Below are 21,857 nucleotides of genomic sequence, written 5' to 3'. Positions count from 1 at the left end.
TCTAGAAGTAAAAGTAAGCCTGCAAGCGGGGGCGACGCTGAATGTGCCAAAGTGGCATAATGAGGAAATATCTGGGAATTATTGCTACAGTGCTGGAACCTGTAGATGTTAAATAATGACCATTGTTTTATAACACAATCAGTTGGTAGCAGAAAATAGACATTCTATTTTTACCCACTTAATTGTTTGTTGTATATTGTTATTTAAATATTAGCTAAAACAAATGTGTTTTCGTGGAAACCTTTACATTATACGAAAATAGCCTTAAGTAAATGTTATTCTATTTAATAAAATCCTTGTTCAACGATATTAATATCTTTTATTTTCCTTCCTTTCACACACGTGTCGGTAGTTATGTCGGTTTTAAGTAGTTCCAGCCCACTTGGTTCCACGTGGAGCGTTCTTACTTGAGGACCTTAAGGGAAAAGGCAACATTTTATCATTATTTTATTATGTTGCCACTTCCTGCATTATCTCGGCAACAATGAATCAATATACCTTATACACGGTTATTAATAAGTAACTAATATTTCCACATGTTGAACATGAAGATATTTTGAATCTTCAAACTACATATTTTTCTTCTGTGCAAAAGTCCGTGGCTTAAAAATGTATTCACAAAACAGAGTAACTTCTAAATGGTGTCAGCCATTTTGTGTTCACATACTGCTGAGAGCTTTGCATAAAGCCAGCAACGTCGCATTCGCGTCGTAGAAGGAACATAGGACAAATGCTTTTAATTCATTTGTACATGTGTCTAAGACAACTCATAATTCTGAAATAACCTAAAGAAACAGTTTTAATTATCAAAAGAGAAAGACAAATCTATAGTAGTCTTCCCTACAAATAATTACTACTCTAAACCAATGAGTATTAGTTTGAAAATTCGCTACTCCCGCCCCGCCTAACAGAATATGACCGTGATAGATGAGACTATAAAACTCCAAGTAGCTGAACACTCATATGCTGTAATGTATTTCTTACATCATGTGTATGTAAGGGAAGGGACATACTTTGTTGGAGAACGCTGTCTGTGACAAAGTTAAAATATTGCAAGACGAAAGATTTAAAAGAAAGTAACAAACAAGAGGATGGTTGGTTGTGTGGTAAAGTTTTTTTTGCTAAAACATAACACGATAACATGCGACAATAATATGTACTTATATCTTTTTTTTTTTTTTTTTAGCGACGTAAAATCATCAAATGACCCCTCCCGCTGTGGGTTAGCAGCGGTGAGGGAGTGTCAGACTCTTACTGACTAAAATCGTCGTGTTCCGTCATAGGCCTTTTATGTACCAGGGCCGCGGTATCTCTTTCGAACAACCCGCAGCCCCGGCAGGCCTTGGCCCTGCTGGGCCCCGCTGGGGTTATGTACTTATATCTAACTTCCCATTCAGCACACCATTAATTAAATAAAATCAGCCTCAGAAATAGAAAATGAACTAAACATAGATTCTTAAAAATAGCCAAATTTTTAGGTCCCCTAAACCTTTTGTGATACCTACCTACTTAAAAACATATAAAACTTCTTGTACTCATCAGCATATCGACATATCCTTAATTATTGATCATCAACTCCACATATGTACGTCTGTTTTATTCCCAATATTTCACAGCATTAAAGCTCGCTCGTATAACTTTGTGTGTTTACGTTAACTGTAATTAAACTGAATGGACGACTCGAGGAATACCGTTTGCCAGTAATTATTGCCAGATAAAAACAATTTGCACGCGAAAACGTTGCCCTCACGCAAAAACAGACATATGTTACTTTAATTATATTTATTTCTTTGCTTTTATACGTATTTTCATATTTACATGTTGTTAAAAGAAACAAATAAGGTTAGAATATTTCATGGTGCACCAATAATTTAATGCTGCCTGCCTTATACTGGCTATTCAATTATGGATACTTAGATCATCACGGTCGTCATCGTCATTTTAAAGAGGTGACCCTTTTTGGCGCTATATTGCCGGCATGCAACTTTTGACCCAACAATGTTTATGTAAATTAAATGTAGATTTAGTACAATCCAGATAGTACGATGTCTCGTATTTCAATTCGGGAGCTATATCAGTCTTTAGAATAAGGCATAGACAGAGACTGTCATATGATCGATTAAGTATTAGGAACTAACGTCTACAATCAAAATGTTATTACGCTGTAATTAAAGGACATTGTTCACACAACTGTCGTACGATGAATGTTAGCAACGTTTAGTGCTCACAAAGGAATAAAAACGTACAACAATAACGTTCGTACATTTTTGTCTCACAAGTTTGAATCTGGCCCAAGGGACGCTATGTTCCATAGTAAATCGCTCCGTGAGAAATGGGTACCGCAATCTATTAGGATAAAACGCTCCTTTTTCTTACCTAAAGATATGAAAGAAAAAGATAGCCTATCTGGTTATGTCAGTTGGTTATTGTCAGGGAATCCTTCATAGACGCCTGATTCAGCAAGTTTCTTTTTACATTGCATTATTTAATCTTAATAAGATAGTTTTAGAGAGCAGGTTAATATAACGGGATCTGATCGTACGCTTCATGCAAGACTTAAGTTCCATCAAAATGGTAAACAAGCACACAAGTAAATTAACAATAGGCAGAAATTATCAAAACCTATTCGAACTATATTGGCACTACCTACATGGAACATTTTCAATCAAACTTAGTTAATTAAATAAAGTTCCATTCCAGTCCATTTCCAGGAACATTTGTACGACATAAGTGTTTCAATTTTCAATCAAACATTCGGTTATTAATAGAGAAACCGATCGATTACCGCCTGCAATTACAAGGGTTCAACATTTTGCAAAAATTCATTTGCATAACGTAGGTATGTACAAGATAGATTTAATATCATAATTGGTATAAACTAAAATGTTCGAGCGTTATTACAGAATAGTACCTACTTAGACCAGACATTCGAAAAACAATACATTTGCCTTAAAGTCGAGTCAAATGTCTGTTTAACTTTTTGGTTATAAGTAACACAGATACTTTTCAATTAAGCACCTAAGTAAGATTCAAAACACACAGATATTACTCTAATAGAATAAACAAACAAAGATAAATTCCCCTATCGAGTGAGCACGTGAGATAATTTACGTTAACGTTTCTAAATCGATAAGATAAGGGGAACTCATTGATGTAACAACTACAAGTATAAAATATCTCCCATTAAGAAAGTTCACTTGATGTCTTATCGGCAGCCAGTGGACACCAATGAGTCAGTTAATATAACTATTTAATTAAATATGAAATTAATAATTTATTTTAGTGCCATATTTTCTATATTTTTATTTAGCTATACGGTAAGTTTAGAAGATACACGTTACTTTTTTTTTTCAATTTTGTTCAAATTCTAAGTTGTGATTAACCTTCACACAATAATCAACTCGTTGGTATTTATAATTGGTAAAATCAAAAGTAAATTAAAACCTTATTAACATGTGCATAGAATTTATTTTCAAACAACAACAGGAAACGTACCGCAGTTTTCAAACATACAGCCGCACAAGGAAAATCTAAGTTGGCAAGCGAACACAAAGAGTTCCGAAACCTCTTTAACTTTTCGACTTTTCTACAGCTACATTCCTATAAGTTCAATGATCTATCGAACGACTAGGACACATGTATCAACAATTCGTTCTATAGCTATCTAACTGTTTTTGTTACAGGAAACTGAAGTATCAGCTCAAGGAATCTACCCATATTATGGCGGTGGTCCTCTCACAATCTCCGACAACAACAATGATGACGACTTCGGCCTCCTTCTCACTGTCCTACTCCTAGCAACCAGGAATAACAACGGTGGTTGCTGCGGTTGCTGCAACTGCGGGGGTCAAAACATACCCATACCGTACCCAATACCCATACCTACGAACAACCCTATAATTACTACATCAGGAAGAAATAATAACGATGGAGATTGCAATGGTGGAAATGGAGATACAGTGAATGTTATCACGGAGAATGAATCGAATGTCTCGACGGAAGCCGAGGCTAATAATGACTTGGATAACGAAAATAATAATGAGTCATCAGCCCGATCCATGGCACAAAACAATCCAGACCCAATGGCGGCCCTACAATAAGAATATCTATTTATTTCCTAACTTAATGTTTAATTTATGACAACACTCTAAAAACGATTAATAAACATGATGAGAAAGCGGTATCATCAATTTTATTGACAGCCAATTTCCCTTAATATAGTAAAATTTGGCTTGCACACACCCTGCAAGCCAAATTTAAATATCCAAGGTCTAAAATAGATTGATGGACAAACAATTTAGGATATTAACGTTTATTATATTAGGAAAATGCCTAAAATAACACGATGGTAGTAGTTAATTAAATAAGTAACACCTACGTTTAATGAGATAAATATCAAAGTTGAAATCGGAATGGTGGACTATGGTCTAATTGTTCATCGAATCCTAGTTATTTTGTCCCCCGTAATCGAATCCAAATCTTCAAGTAATTATGCTCTTCAGAAGAAAAGTAAACCAGTTTAGTCATTTAATGCTTAGATAGCGGTGATCACATCGATAAGTACAAAAAATCATCGTCAGCATAATATAGGCCTAAAAAATTCACATGTTCACATTGCAGCATTTTCCAGTCTTGCTCATGACTTTTTGAGTCAGACATTTTTCCTTTGATCTCTACGATGTCGACGGAGCAGCGCAGCGTGATAAAAAATGGCAATTTTTTTTTCATGATAATTCTATTTTTAAACTTTTGAAATAGAAACTTTTTAATGCATGTATATAAACTCCGTTATAGTGATACATATTATGTAGAGGAGTGCTAAATAGATGACTAGCTAAGCAATGTATAATGAAAGCAATCTAAATAATGTAAGACCAGTTAGAATGTGTTTTATTCGAGGAAACGGTATCACTAGCAATCCGGATTAGCATTTCTATTGAGCCATTAAGGGATTGCACGATTGTTTATTGCCAATGTTTGTAGCTGTATAGTTAATCATCTCCCTTCTTCAAACTGGTTACTGGCTGTTTTTGTTGATAGTTAAAATACACTAATAAATCCCGCTTTAATTATTAAAGAAAAACATCATTAGTGGCATGCATATTAGGATGAATAGAACTCTATTATAGTATCCAAAAGATTTTATTTATTGAGCTCCAAAAAGTACATTTTTTCTAAAGCAATACATTTAAGGTTTACGTAAAGAAGTCTACGAAGTTACATTTTATTTAAACCATTTTAACACACATCCACGTCACATCATCACGACCATAAAAATCTGCAGGACTTATAATCTTCACATTATTTTCAGTTACTGATCATTTATCTTGTTTATAAAATTCACTTTTTTCTCTGCACGGTGACAGCGCCCCGCATAGACAGTCAACCAACTAAGACTGCGTTATCTCACTTTATGCTTGAACGTTTTTTTTTCTAATTTGCCAGCTGCGACAGATTGTTCGAGACGTAAATATTTATAACGCTACAGATAAGCTAGAAAACTGCAGACAGGAATAGTCACTATTTTTGTCTGTTTAGAGTGCATTTTTTAACCAGTTCGTAAATCAAATTCTGTCTATTTTCGAAACTTGGCCTCTACGTCGTAAACGACTTAAGTTCTAGCCTAAAGTAATATGCTGATAATAATATTTTTTGGAGAGTCACGTACACCGCTTTCTTTATTTAGTTTGTGAATATAAAATACCATTTGAGTCGAAAACCCTGAGAATAAGATAATTTTTCACAACGCCTTTACATGATTTTGTGTGCAGAAGAAAAGCCTTTGAAAGCCTCAAATCATTCGATCGCCTTTTATCCTTTTGAGCGTAAATTATGTACATCGTAATGTGTCTAAGTAATTTTTGCCATTACGAAAATTGTTCGCACTTTTCTCGACTTTTCCATTTGTTACTTCAGTTCTAAACCTATGTAATAGTTTCTGTCAATTTAGTCAAAAAACTGTTGAGAAATTGTAACGAAAATTATTTTTTACCCAAATCTAATGAAAATAAAACAAAATAATTCTCAATCTGTCTTTATTTTTAACTGTAAAAAATTCAATTCACGTAGAAAAGGCATTTGTCAACACAATATAACCTGTCTCATAAAAACTATTAAGATGCATTATACGAGTATTTATTACATGATCACAGCAGTACGAGTATTTTTTAGATGTGTAATTAATCAATCACTTTCCATTGCAAATGCGAGCACAGCATCGTAAAATCTTTTTAAAGAAAAATCTCGATAAAACTAGCTTAGTTCACGGCGACGCTTGCATTCATTAAGAAAAGGACAAACATTATTTTGAAAATAGCACAGGATTGAATTAAGTTCTTCGGTACATTATTTCAATTGCTTTTGGAATGGAGGAGTGTTATGGAAGTGTTAAAATGCACAGTTTATTCAATTTATAGTCACAATGTCACAGATTACTTCAGAATATAAACCTTACATTGTCTCTATACAACAGCTATATAATTCATAGACTTACAAACAAAAAGAAAACTAGCTATCAACTCCAATAAAAAGTGTTCCACCCGACAGTCTTGCAGCAATAAAAAAAACTATCTAATATCGCAGCGATAGATCGAACACGGGAGATCTTGTTTCAATAATGTATCGTAAATTATCTGTTAATGCTCCACCGCTTTTCAGCTCTGCGCGCCTGGTACCTGAGCGGACTACTGCAGAATTTTATTAATTACTAGCTGTTGCCCGCAACTTCGTCTGCGTGGGCAATATAGAATAGTCAAAATACTACTTATCCCGTAGGTGCATTCTTTCACGTGACAGTATAATTAGGATTAGCACTTAGCAGTAGCATAGATGTCATAGGTGTCATTGAACACCATTGGCAGTCGTTACGGGTAGTCAGAAGCCAGTAAGTCTGACACCAGTCTAACCAAGGGGTATCGGGTTGCCCGGGTTACTGGGTTGAGGAGGTCAGATAGGCAGTCGCTTCTTGTAAAGCACTGGTACTCAGCTGAATCCGGTTAGACTGGAAGCCGACCCCAACATGATTGGGAAAAAGGCTCGGAGGATGATGACTTAGCAGCAGCATAGATTCATTGATCAAGGTTGTGTTGTGGATGTGACCATTTATCTAAACGAAAGAAGTAAAGTTTGTGACGTTGTGAATATCTCTGGATCTAGTCAGCCAATTTGGAAAATTATTACGTATGGTGCGTAAGTAATTTTCACAGGAAACAGCTATAATCTATGTCTATATGCTTTGAGTCTGACAAAGCTGTCATTTGTAAATTTTCTGCAGCTGCTGCGACTAATCAGAAGCCAGAAAGTCTGTCAGTCTTACCATGGATATCGTCTTGTGTAGTCGATTGGATTGAAGATAGGTAGATAGGTAGTCGCTCCAAGCAAAATATTGGTACTCAAACAGATTCGGTGACTGGAAGCCAACACCAACATAGTTGGGGAATAGCTGGATGGATGATAAAATGAGTCATCATCATCAGCAGGCGCATAGGGTAGGATAGTTTCACTTACTCACTATGGTAAGGCTGACCCCACATTAGGCGTGCGCGATCCTCGGGCGTGTGAGTAGCGCGGGCGTCGCGAGCGCGCTGCAAACGCCGCAGGGCAGCAAAACGCGACGCTCATGCAACGCGCTCGCGACGCACGCGCGGCGCCCGCGCTACTCACACGCCCGAGGATCGCGCACGCCTAATGTGGTGGCCTAAGCCGGGACTCCACCGAAATGTTTGCATTACTTCACGAATAGGCAAAATGTACGTATCTGTGAGAGTCCACTTCATGTGTTCGTACTTGAAACCTGCAGTTTTGCCAAGATTTTAAAAATGTGCGCTCGCAATTTGTCATTTCTTGGTGGAGCCAGCAAATCAAAAGAAACATAAGTGTTGTATACTGTGCGTCACTACCGCATACCGGGAAAATTTCGCTCTTGCGGAGGACGTATATTTTGTGTCACACGTAAACAGGACGACAGTAAGTATCCACCGAAACACTTTCAAAGATCTGATGAACGAACAAATCAGACCTGACTTGGTCACCTGGGGCCAATCAGAGCTCTATGAAGCGATAATATAATACGCTTTGGCTCCTACTGTTATTGTGGTTTCTGAAAATTTATTCACCTCATTCAACGATGAATGTAATTCTGATGGCGACGTTGGCAGATCAACTCTTTTGACTTCTCGAATAGGATACCATTGGTTTTTGTGCTATGCACACCTGCAATGCATTCTGGATTAGGATAGGATATAGGTGGATAGGATTTGCAACAGAGAACAATTCTGTCTTTAGATTTGTGATTAAATGACATCAAACGTAGTTTTATATAAAAGGTATTTTTTTAGACTTGGCTCGGGTCGTACTGAGACTGTTCGTAATCGTGAACAGTGTACTTGCGATCAGAAGTTGAAAGTAAGCATGTCTCTGGCATGCGACGCGCTATTTGTACGTTTTCAGACGCATAAAGCATTTTACGTGTGTATGGTATTAAATAGAGAAAGCTCCCATTTCTTATCTGCATTTGTATCTGTTCTTGTTTTTAAAGCTACAGAATCCTACATTACCTACCTCACGCTTAGCAGCGCTTGCGAGAGATAGATCCTCATTTCTTCTAGGATTAAGTTTACATATTTTGCATCAGATAAAATAATTAAGGTCTACTTAATACTACTCACTCAAAGTAATTTGTTTTAAGGCCAGTACATTAGTGGAAGATAAGCTAAACTATGTGTATGAAAAAATCCTGATAGGAACTCCATCTATAACTTTAAACGATAATTAATTGTTCCACTAAAGTCATCATTTTTGACATAATGTTCAAAAAATAATTTAGATGATTAGATAATTAAGATTAAGATTAAGAAGAAAAATAATTTAGATTTTAAATTTGGCTGAGAACTATTAATTTTCTTTTCATCAAGGTAATAATTATAGTTGGATTTTGATGTGGCACGGCAAACTGACAAACACTATTGAAATGTCTATCGAAAAATTACACTACGTGTTAAAATATGGTGAATTACGGAAAATACACAACTCCATCTGTTGAAATAATAATACTCTATAAAGAATGTATGGTAATATTGTCATTTACCATCTCGCTCCTTTGACTAATTTGATGTATTTTATTTACCACAGATTTAGCACAGATGGAGCTACTTTAACCTTGGCTAAACAAAATTTTCATATTTTTTTTTCTTCCGAAGTTACTTATAAAGGTGTGTTTTCTGTGTAAAGATTAATAATAGGCCGATCAACTAATATAAGTACAACATTCAAATGTACAGTTTTGACAAATAGATTGCGTGTCGTAATATTTTACATCTTGAATTCACAAAATTTATCATATCTTTTGATAAAGTGAATCGATTTCGATGAAACAAAAACTAAGTAATACCCCAAGTTACGTAGAATTTTTGTATATAAGCATTGTCTGCATTTAATTCGTAGATTTTACGTGAATCCCGAACGAACAAACAGACAAACAGACAAAAATTACAAAAATGATGGAAATGGGTTCTGTTAGTTATTCTTTAACATGCTGGCTATTTTTTTTGTCAATTTCTTCAATGTACAAAAATTACTTTTCTACAGATTTATTATATGTATAGATTTAAAGGCGTTTATTTGAACTAAGTATATCGTTATTTCTATTTATCACTTTTATTTCAAATGCTGAGATTTCAGTCGAGAATATTGGGGTTTCATCTTTTTGTTTAACAACACTTACCGTCTTACCACAAAAACTTTTAAACGTCAGTTTATGCCTTGTCTAAAAAAATGTCAAATTATGACGTTGACATATGGTTCATTTTGCAGCCAAAATTTTATTAGACAAGTGTAAAACAGGGTTTAAAGTTTTTGTAGTAAGGCCCCTAATGTTTTAGATAAAGATGGAATGTCGTCTTAAGAAGATAATTTACTAGAGTAGGCCTAGGCTATCGATATTCAAATGTGCTTTATGAATATCGATCAAGGTTAAGAGCAATCTCAAGTTTCCTTGAGCATGAGTGGGTGCTAGATGTTCACAGTAATGTTTTGACCTCAAGCATAAGTGCTAAGTTCTTAACTTCTAAGAGCCTCGAACACTCAGTACTGAACCAACATCGATGAAGTTTAAGATTTTTTGTTTTATGTACAAATTCAACTTTCGAACAAGTCATTATTGCAAAAGTCATAGAAGGAATCGAAATTAAAGGTACTCATTATCTTAATGTTATCTTACATCGGACATTTCATACGTCTTCCATTGAAAGACGTGACGAGATAATGCGAACTACCCACATCTCACGCACAGATAAAAGATACACAGATAATTGACTGGCAATTACGTCACATCTCTCAAACAGATATAATTAATCGTATATAAGAAGAAATAAAAGAATATTGTACAGATTTTCAAGATGGCGATAGCCATAATTTATTGTACGTTGCTGCTATTATATCTACAGGTAAATATTTTTTTGTGTTTATATTTTATATGTGTGGGTGTGTATCTATCTAAATTCGTGATTTGTTTTTCCAGGGAAATAGTGCACAACAATGTTTGCCCAATAATCAAAATGTAGGCGTAAACAATGCCATCGGGTTCCAACAACCATTGCAAAGGACGAATACAGCGAATAACATAAACCAAACCCCAAATGGAGGATTTAACATCAATTTTCCAGTGCAACAAGGCAATTTGCAACAAGCCAGCTGCGCGAATTTACAGGGGAATATACAGCCATCATTGAGTCTCCAAGCTAATTTGCAGCCACAGGCCGGGTCAGGGCCAGTACCTAATGTCCAGTTTGTCAAACAAGGATCAGTTCAGTTGTCTCCCGGCTTTGGACCCAATCAGGCTAAATCTCAAACCAGTACGGCACAGTTGAATACTGGTTGTCGGCAAAATCAAATTTCCCAACAGCAAAATGTGGCTTCTATTTCAAATGTACCCACGTCAGTGACACAAAACGCTCCCTTCGCATCTAATGCACTTGCAGAATTAGCAGCTCTGAAAGGCCATCCTTCATTATTGTCACTTTTTACCGCGCAAAATAACGCTCAGCCGCAACAAAACCAACAAATGGCTAATTTTAATCCATCGCAAAACCAATTATCGGACGCGCAAAAACAATTTTTGGTTCGCGCCCTTCAGTCACAAACTTCTGGACAAAATCAACCTTCTGTGACTTTCGGAGGAGCTCAAACACAGTTCAAAATATCTGGAGCAGATAATCGGCCAACTATCACCTTCCAGTCTTCACCTGTTTCGCAGCAGCAGCCCCAGGCCATAGTGACTCCAATAGCCAGCCAACAACCTTATATAACAGTCCAAGCTCAACCGTTAACAACTTACCTTCAAAATCAACAACCACAAGTTATAGAGGAACCGTCATTAATGTCACTCATTTTATCAGAACTCCAGCCCACCCAGGAAACCCAGTATCCTGTGTACCCGCCGTACCCAGTACAAAAAGAGTCGAAATCAAATCTGAAATCGTTGATCCCGTTGATAATAAATTTACTCAAAGAGAAAAATAACTGTGGCTGCCGGAATTGCGGGTGTCCGAATAACGGATGTGGTGGTGTGAACAATACGCCTGAACCAACAATATTTGGAGGATACGCGAATCAAATGAATTATAGTCAAGGGACGGTAGAAACGCCTACGAAAACTACTACAAAAGAAAGTAAGGTTGAAGAAGTGAAAAGTAAGAATAAAAAAGAACGAAAAAAAATAAAGAAGAATGATGTAAAGGTTGAGAGTGAAGAGGCTTCTGAAGAAAATGATTCAGAGTATGAAGACGATAGCGAAGAAAATTAAACATAACTAGAAAATAAAATATTAGGTACTAATTGGTTACTGATAGACAAAATGTGATTGTTATAGTTTATACAAAATAGAATGTAAACCTAAAATTAAGTATTTATTTGCATTTATAATACAATTGGAATAAGACTTTGAATAATTTTTTGCAATCGATGTTTTATTGCTGAACAATTTGGTGTTAAAACAAGATTAACCAGCCCATTGAGTTTTAATGAGTTGCCCTTTATTCCCGCGAGATTCCGAAAACCGAATACCAGGTGTATTTGAACTTCGTCGAAATATTAATCTGTATCGTAGCTATTCTATTCATCAGCTACATTGCAGTATTACCTACCATTTAGTATTGTACTATCGAGCACTATATATTTGCATTTGTAATAGCAATAGCCATAGTTTAATGGAGGCATTATGAAGTGACATGCACACATGTGACCAGCTTGGACCATAGAGTTAAAAATATGAATCATAACATTGAAACATCGTCATGCACAACCTGTTTACTCGCAATTAATCAGACTATTGTGGTCGGTTTAATAGTTAGCGCTAAACGACCATTTTAGAATTCTGATTCTATTATTTTAACCGCACTCAGCTGTTGTTATTCAAACACATTTTCATTAAAACAATTTGCCAATTTCATTAATGACCCATGTAAATTGTCCATGTACAATTTTAGTTTACAAACACGTACCTACTGGAATGACAGTTGCGAAGTGACTAACTACGTCATCTCACAGCGTAGAAGCTGGAAATTATCCTCTTAACGTAATAAAGATAAATCAGGTAAAAACTAGACACAAAGCAGTAGATAAAAGTTCAGACGTAGGTACTACGCAGTATGATCCTAAGTTTCCTAACACAGCAGCTACTAAGGGCGCAGTATCAAACCAATTAATTAAAGCCGTGAAGATTATGAATTAAGCAATGCATGCAGGTGACTCACGTCTTCAGTATGGACACACATCCACCTGCTCTCTATCTCTGACGTTAGTACAAATACCAACAAAGACTGTACTAAACAAAGGATTATTTGTAGGTCAGTTTGGTATAAATTCTGTGTGTAATGTCATGAACATCATAATTCCTACAATGGTGTCGACAAGATTCATTATTCTTCTCTCAGTCGTCGTCGCTTTTAATGTGAGTTTTGAATTTATTAGTCTCATTTCTAGCATAGTTTGTGGCTGTTAGAGTAATAATCAGATTGTTTGCATAATCACTTTAAAGAGAAATGCCTGTCTGGGTTTTCATTGACAAAGATAACATTTTAGTCAGAATTTATCACTCTTTCCTAGTTAGTGACAAAAATAAATATTTAAATGAAAAACTGAGCGACGAAGCCTTTGTTATATTTCTCGGTTAAGTTAATCTTTTATATTTGACTCCAAATAAACAAAGGCGTAGTTGAGGTCCTCCTGGACTAGTTCATTGACCCTTTATCCCAGAGGACTCGACCCGAAATATAAACAAATGAGAGCCCAATATTTTGTTTTGTTCATTTGTTTTACTTGATCAGTCTTCAATCAAGAGTACCCACCCACACACAGCAGACAGTCGGCCAACAGTTAACCCGATGGTTGGCAATTTTTTTTTAAGAACATCTTGATTCTTCATCATTCTTCGTCGTTCTGTTACCTTCTAAATACCTGATCGCTTTTATGTGCGTACTATCATTCGTCTCGTTCGATTTATAAGCCCAAACAAACTACCGGCCGACTAAACATTTGTAGTATGAAGTACTCCAAAAAGTATTATATTATTATCTTTGAGGATGTTCATTAAGATCTTTTCAACACGTATTCGCAAGGTGTAGCAAAGCTCCGTGATGTGTTGACAGCTTGTCCAGTTGACAAGGCGAGAACAGTTTGAGAATGACATATTACTGCATGATGTCATCTCTATTCGCTATTGCAACTAAAATCTTATTACATCGTAGTTTACGGAGCTAGATAATTTATTTATTTACAAAGCAAGTATAGTACATTATTTGGAAAAAGTTAATATTATTGGGTAATGGGCCCAGTGCTTTCTAAATACACCAGAAAAGTTGCCAGTTGAAGCATGCAAATCTAAAATTATTTCGATTATTGATTCTTTTCTCAGTATTTTTTGCTTTATTAAAGCTTACAATATGCTTGTTTTAAAAGAAGAGTCCTTAGCGAATACGAGACAATATTATTACCCTATTACTATTCCACACGTGTATGTAGGTGTGTTCAATGGATTGTAGACAATGCAAATCCTTAGATATTTGTTAGAAATCGCTCGAAGCTTTCTCAAGAGCGTTGCCGTACAGGTCAATAGAACCTTTTAGTTTTTACTGTTCCATTTTATTGTCATGGACTTAAGTATGAGATCTTCGTTTCGAATACCTGGTTTCATTCTTTTCATATTTTATTTTTCAAATAGTCTCAATGCAAAACTACTCAAAATATTAAACAAACTATATTATGGTCTACTTAGTCAGATTAATTCCTCCTTCCTAAAATTCTGATACCTAATAACGATGTCACACTTCTGAATAGGTCATTCACAAGCTCCTTAAACTGTAAGGCTTTGAACACACTGCAAGCATCATCTAATGACATTAGTCGAAATCGGCTTATCATCGGATTAGAGCGCAGTGACCGGGCCGGCCCGTGGGGCTGTGACCTCAGCACTATTGTTTTAAGCAGACGAAGCGAATACATGGACATATTATATTATATCGTCACGCTTGTCACGTGAAGCATCAGCTGAATTCAAAGCATGTCTCGTTTTGGTAACTTGAGAGTCACTGCGTGTTTGAAGGACCGTTAGGTTTGCGGTGATGGTTGAAACACTGTTTTGTTTAGTACGCATATGTCACATAATATCATAAGCACTTTCGTATTGAGTTAAAAGTAAAAATATCCTATTAAGGTATCTATAGCAAGGGATTAAACAGCTCAACTAATTTTGATAAGTTTGAAGAGAGATTCTTCAAAATGCTATTATTGTTCTTACACACGCTAACGTAAAAAAGTTTTTTGACCGTAGTTCCTCAAAACCAAATATTTTTTTTGCAGGTGGCGAACGCAAATCCTTACGGCTACCCAGGCTGCAACGGAGGATGCAGAGGGGGATGCAACGGCCCAATCGTGACATATGGCCCACCTTCCTATGGCGGTACCTATGGTCCACCCGGTCCCTATGGTCCACCCGGTCCCTATGGTCCACCCGGTCCTTATGGCCCACCGGGACCATATGGCCCATACTCGGCACCTCCGAGTCCACCAATCATAATCGACGATGACGACAGCTCAATTGAGAAATGGCTACCTTTGTTCCTGATCTTGTGTTCATAGTGTCTTTCTATGAAAGAGAACTCTGAGCCCTGATCTCCTACTATGAATAAGACATAATTATGGTGAATTTCAGCCACCATTCTGACGGCTCAGATGCTTATGCAAAAGTTTGATGTATTTATAGAGAATCAGACGTCTGATTCCTGAATAGGATCCCACGTCATGTGCAGCGGTTTAGCTAATTGTTAACCGAACTATTTTTTAAAATAAAGTTTTGTTATTGAAAGTTTGTCGTTTTTCTTGCCTTCCACTATACTTAAGCTTGCATTATGGTTCAGAAATTAATTTACATAGTAAAATATATGATGGTTTACTTTGATTTGAAACATTTGACAACCTGATAAAGAATAGCGATCATTTAGAACACTATTCGAGTAATTTGGAACCTTTAGATGGCTTGAATATGCATATCTTTAGTCTATACAGCGACTACTCGTATAGTATACTAAATACCAATGATTACTGATACGCAGATAGGCATAGACATAACAACAATCTTGAAATCTACAACCAGAGTTAACATATCAATTTCCCTTACATAACACTACGTGCGACAAGTAATCGATATTAAGTAATTTTGGGAGCTCGATAAGCAAATAGTTTATTGTAATTTCTTAGAAATATTACTAAAATCACTGATATTGTTACAAGATGGTCGTATAAAAGCCTTGTTGATTATTGTCGCGAAATTATAAACGTTTACAATGGCTTCCGTAGCGTGGCTCGCTTGCTTTGTCGTTCTCTCCAACGTAAGAATCTCATATAGTTTTATTATTTTTCATATTTGCTATAAGTTCTTCATTCCTATATTCTTTGGTTTTGGCATATGATTGTTCCATTACTAGATATGAAAGTTCTATTCAGATAACATCAATGTGCAAATGGCAAATCAAGATAATTTTACTGATAACAACGATTTCATTCATTCTCATCATATTTTCCACTTTCTGTGTGTCTCCATAGGGTTCAAAATACCTTTAATTTTCCAGGTGATCCTGATCCAAGCCCAATTTGGGGGCTTCGGAGCGCCAGGATGCGGCGGTTATGGAGCTCCTCCACCTTACCCCATCGTGGTGAGGTCCAACAATGATGATGACAGCTTCAAGCACATCCTGCCGATCCTCCTCCTCCTGCTCTGTGACGGAGGCTACGGAGGCTACGGTGGTTACGGCGGTGGCTTTGGAGGCGGTTGCGGTGGCGGCTGCGGTGGCGGCTGCGGCGGTGGCGGTGGCAACTGCTGCCAAAACATCCCCATTCCCTACCCCATCCCGATCCCCATTAACAGCCCTGTTATCAACAGCTGCCCATAAGTCTACTGTTGTTCCATTTGCCATAGAGAGATCATCATCATCATACCAGCCTTTTTAGTTCACTGCTGATTGTAGGCAACTCCCAAGGAGTGCCAATCGTCTAACTCGCGATGATTTACATGGCATACAGTTTTAAAAGCATTTATCAGTTTTTTGTGTTACAATAGAGTGCTTTCTTAATAAGGAGTTTTTTCTTGACATGTATGTATATTATGTTACTTAATAAATAACTAAATTACTATTGCTTTTTTTATTTGCTTTGTCAACCTGTCTATTGGGCATGTCTTCATACTTTATTAAAAAGCAATTATTGCAGGACTCTATGGAATTTTATAAACTGCATTAAGAAATTATGTTACTGCGAAACTATTGTTACCAATACCTGTATCTTTTATATACGTGTCAAAGTTAACTTAGGGGGTTACATCATGTACTCGGTAACCGAGTTTGGTTTAGAAATAAGCGGTATATATAGGCTATTCAAAATGTTTTTTTAATCATACAACCTTCAAAATGGGTTTTAAGAACCTTCTTGTGTTTAGCGCAATTTTCCTGCTATGGACGGTAAGTTCCTCAACTGACAACAAAAATCCTTTTTTGTTCCCTTTTTCAAGGAATCAACGGCCTAAAAATTCTCACCAATTTTCCTTTTTTTAACGATTGTCATATTGGAGTATCCATAAGTACTTATTATAAAATTTTTCTCCAGATCTGTAAGGTGCACGGCCAAGCGGCTCGCGTGGAGTACCTCAACCAGCCCTGCTCATCATGCCCAACTACCTCTACCATCCAAACCTGCTCGCAGCTCGTCGTGCCAGCCGTCATCAAGCCCATGGTCACGCCATGCGAGTCCTACATCCAGGAGTCTGTTCCCTGCGTGCCAAGCTACAGCGGTTTCAATAGCTTCAACAGCTACCCGAACTACGCTCCTAGCTACCCTGGACCTATGCCCATGCCCCCAATCATCATTGATGATGGAGACGATGATGACAACTGGCACCACATTCTCTATTACCTCATTTTTGCGATGAGGAATAGGAGATGCTGTGGAGGAGGATACGGAGGTTACGGAGGCTACGGTGGTGGTTGCGGAGGTGGTTGCGGAGGCGGGTGCGGTGGTGGTTGCGGCTACAATGGTGGTTGCGGAGGCAACTGCGGTGGCAACTGCGGCGGTGGATGCGGCTACAATGGCGGTTGCGGAGGCAATTGTGGAGGCAATTGCGGTGGCAATTGCGGTGGTAACTGCGGTGGCAACTGCGGTGGTGGATGCGGAGGAAACTGCGGATGCGGATTTGGATTTCCAATTGGAAATTGCAATGGATGTTCCTACATTCCCTACCCAATCCCTTACCCCCTAAGCGGTAACTACCCATACAGCTGCGGTTGCACTGGAGGCTGTACCGACAACTGCAATTGCAACTGCGGCTGCGACGACGGCTACCAAACTTGTAACTGCAACGATGGCGCAATGACCCTTATAATTCGAACCAATCAAGACAATCAATGTTGTTGTTAGTCGGACGTGCATTCTGTATTGTCAAACGTAAAATAAATTGATATTATTAATATTCGCTTTGTTTTATTAAAACTTTTAGCTTTTTACATTTAGTTAATGGTTTCCAATAGACTGTATAAGAAAATTGTCAGGCTTTGAGAAAAGGGTCAGATAGTGACTTTGTGCATATTATTGGTTTTCAACCCCATTTCAAACTAAATGCCGATCCAGTTGGTAAAATCATCTACGCTGTGATATCAAAGCCGCATTGGTTTCTTGCGACAGTAATATTAAATTCTTTAGAAATAATGAAAATTTTCTTTATGTGGAATATAAACTTGAGTACGGAAATTTTGAATTCATGTTTCAGTCTTAACCTTAGTGACGTAGTTTCTTAAATTGTGAAATGCGAGTAAAATAAAAGCGAAACTAAATTGTCATTTTATTGAGTAATTATTGTATTTGTTACATGATTATGAAACATCGTGTGACCCATAAGTAAGTACTATGAAAACTAAATATAAACAGGAATTTATTGAGTCTATGGCCATAAAGAAAAGTGTCAACAGCAAGATGACTCGAGTGAAGAAAATGCTCATAAATATACTGCTGTTAATAATACAGGTTAGTGTGTTTATAGAAACATATACAATAGAAATATTACTGTTGGAGTAATGATGATTGACGACTCAAGATTCATTCATTCAATAGTTGACGATCTAAAAATTCACAATATTGGTAAAAGCATTAACGAAAATGAACTGTCAATTGATTCAGCGTTTATGGAACTTAAAGATTAAGTTGCTTTTAACGTTACTGTAGAATCAGTTTTACAGCTACAAGAAGAAAAATATGACTTTGCGAAAGTAATACTCATTTGTGCTTCAAAATGCAAGACACGTAGCAATTTCAGCTTAAAATATTACACGTTTGTAGAAGTTTTTATTGCGTAAGTTTCAGAATAGGTGTTACAACTGGGAAAGTCTTGTATTCCTTGCAAATGAGGCTGTCACGTTAAAAAATATGTTTATGATAGTTTCATGAATTCGTGGCTCTTTAGTTGCCCTTTTGTGTTACTCCGAAGCATAATATAAAACGGCAATATGTACACTAAAAATCTTCTTACATTAACTATGTATAATTTTTGTTGCAGCTTAACTCATCATTAGGCCAATGTCTGCCACAAAATCGATTGAGTGCATGCAACAGCTTATCCCGCTACCCATACGGCAACCGAGGTAGCGAACTTTGTGGCAATCTGAACTGCAACCGCTACGGGAACTTGTATAACAACCTTTACCTTTACAACCGAGGATGTGAGACCACTGGCTGCAACGCTTGTAACACCGTTTGTGATACTCCAAGCTGCGGTGCCTGTGACGTGCCGACCTGTGTCACTTGTGACGTACCAGCTTGTGCCGTACCAACTTGTGCTGTACCAACTTGTGCTGTACCAACTTGTGCTGTGCCAACTTGTGCTGTACCAACTTGTGCTGCTTGTGATAATCTATATGGTTATCCCACTAGTAATACATATGGCACTACTTGTGAGACCCCCATATGTAGCACCTGTAACAATGTTGGTATTGCTAGCTGTACCACAGGTTGTAACGCTTGTAGCGGCCTAAATAATCTGTATGGCATCGGAAACGTTTGTGACACCCCAAGCTGTGGTACGTGTAACTCATGTGATACGGCCTGCAACTTATACGGCAGTGCTTGTGGAAACCCGACGTGCAACTCTTGTAACAACCCAGTTTGCAACGGTTATACCAGCCCAACTTGCAATGGTTATACCTCTACGACTTGCGGCACTTGTAATAACCTGGGCTACAACGCTTATACAAACCCGACCTGTAATACTTGCAACAATGCGATCTGTAACACTTGTACTACTCCGATCTGCAACACTTGTGCCACACCGACCTGTAACACTTGTGCGACACCGACCTGTAACACTTGTGCGACACCGACCTGTAACACTTGTGCTAACCCAACCTGCAACGCTTGCAACGGTTACGTAAACCCAACCTGTAGTGCTTGCAACGACCCACTCTGCAACGGCTATACAGGATACAATACCTGCAATGGCTATGGCTACCCAACCTGCAACAACTACGGTTACCAATCCTGCAACGGTTACAACAACCCATATGGCGGTTATGGCTATGACGCATGCGGTCCAACCATCCCTCCATGCAACCTACCGTACCTACCTGAACCTGCCTGCACATCAGGGAACAACCAGCCTCCAGTCATCATTATAAACGATGATGATGATGGTGATGGCGGAAGTTGTTTGAACGATGAACTGTATACTTTGTTTTTATCATCAGCTTTTACCAACAACAATAATTATGGTGGTGGAGGCAATTATGGGTACGGCAACAATGGTGGATGCGGCGGTAATGATTGTTATAGCTGCAATAACGACTGCAGCTGTAACAATTGCAATAATAATTGTAACTGTAATAATAATTGCAATTGTAATTATGGCAATAATTGTAATTGCAACTGTAACAATTGTAATAATAATTGCAACTGTAATTGTAATAATAATTGTAACTATAACTGTAACAATGCTTGCAACTGTGATTGTAATAATAATTGTAACTGCAACTATAGCAATGGTTGCAACTGTAGCAACGGTTGCAGCTGTAACAACGGTTGCAGCTGTAACAACGGTTGCAACTGTAACAACAACTGTAACTGTAATAACAATTGCGGCTGTTCCTGTGGCAATAACTGCAATAGTTGTAATAAATGTGGAAATTGTTGCAGCCCATCACTCTATGTCAAAATTATTTTGCCTAAAACTGATAAGGATTCAAAGCCTAGCGTTACTGTTACATAAAAAATAAACTAAAATATTACAAGCAATTTTCGTAATGTAATATGAAACCTACAGATATCAATTACTTCTAGAATAATGTTTTATGTAATTTGTCACATCTCGTGTTTTTCATTTTCCTTATCAATAAAAGATATATTACAAGCACGTGACTTTCTTATTTCCCTTAGTTATTTAATATCAAGGCAAAAAATATCATTATAACAAATGACTATGAATTTAGGGCATGTTTATGAAATCAACCAAATAGCTGCAGAACATACATAAATTATTTACAAATAATATAATTTCACAAAATATTTGGTGAAATAATTTTATAGAAGCAGCAATGTTTTTTTTAATATGAATTAGACATAACAAAGAATGTACTAATTGGCAGTGAATAAGCCGTTTTCCCGCGGTTTCACCCGTGTCCCGTGGGGTCTACTGCCCGTACCGAGATAAAATATAGCTTGTTTTACTCGAGAAAAGTGTAACTTCCCAACAGCCTTTCGGAGCCTTTAGAGTACTTACCAACAAACAAAAAAATATATCTTTATTATATTATATATATAGATAAGACCAAGAACCTAAAAACTGCAGTCTTGCAAGATCATTGACACCAAATCCTCAAAAACCTTGTTCCGAATTGCTTCCCCAAATAAAACAAAGCTACACAAACGCATGACGTTACTGCTACAATTCTATTTCTTTCAGTTATAAATAGTATACACATGTTTATACATGTTTAAACCAGCTAATCTGCTAAGCCTGAAATCTCGCGATCATACACTAATATTTGCATTGAAACCTACGCTTGGAACCATGACAAATATCGTGGCTCCGTACTTTAGTGTCAAGCCACTGGAAATAGATTCGGTAAATATAACATATTATTGTTTAGACAAGTAATTTCACGGTAATGTGACATTGATAAAAATCTGTATTATCATTTTGTTAGAAATGAATATGTGGATGCTACAGAGGTAGGTATTATTCATAAGATAAAATAAGAACAGAAAACGTTTGCGTTTAGCAAGAGCAACTAAAATTGATGACGTTGTCTAGCCGTGCAGTTTTAGAAGACAAG

General features: G+C 37.0%; 1 protein-coding gene and 1 non-coding gene across 2 annotated transcripts in view; one reads left to right on the top strand and one right to left on the bottom strand.

The window, feature by feature from the left end:
- LOC110370411 (serine/threonine-protein phosphatase 2A regulatory subunit B'' subunit beta) overlaps positions 1–21,857 on the bottom strand; it is a 128,381-nt gene that overhangs the window by 62,237 nt on the left and 44,287 nt on the right. The gene's annotated exons all lie outside the window — the stretch shown is intronic.
- Positions 3,205–4,183, top strand: LOC110370458 (uncharacterized). Its single transcript, XR_010276461.1, has 2 exons — positions 3,205–3,317; positions 3,684–4,183. It is a non-coding gene; the product is annotated as an uncharacterized LOC110370458 (transcript).

This window comes from Helicoverpa armigera, chromosome 5 (genome assembly GCF_030705265.1).
Source record: "Helicoverpa armigera isolate CAAS_96S chromosome 5, ASM3070526v1, whole genome shotgun sequence".
In the NCBI taxonomy this organism is placed as follows: Eukaryota; Metazoa; Arthropoda; class Insecta; order Lepidoptera; family Noctuidae; genus Helicoverpa; species Helicoverpa armigera.
This window is presented reverse-complemented; position numbering and strand designations above follow the sequence as displayed.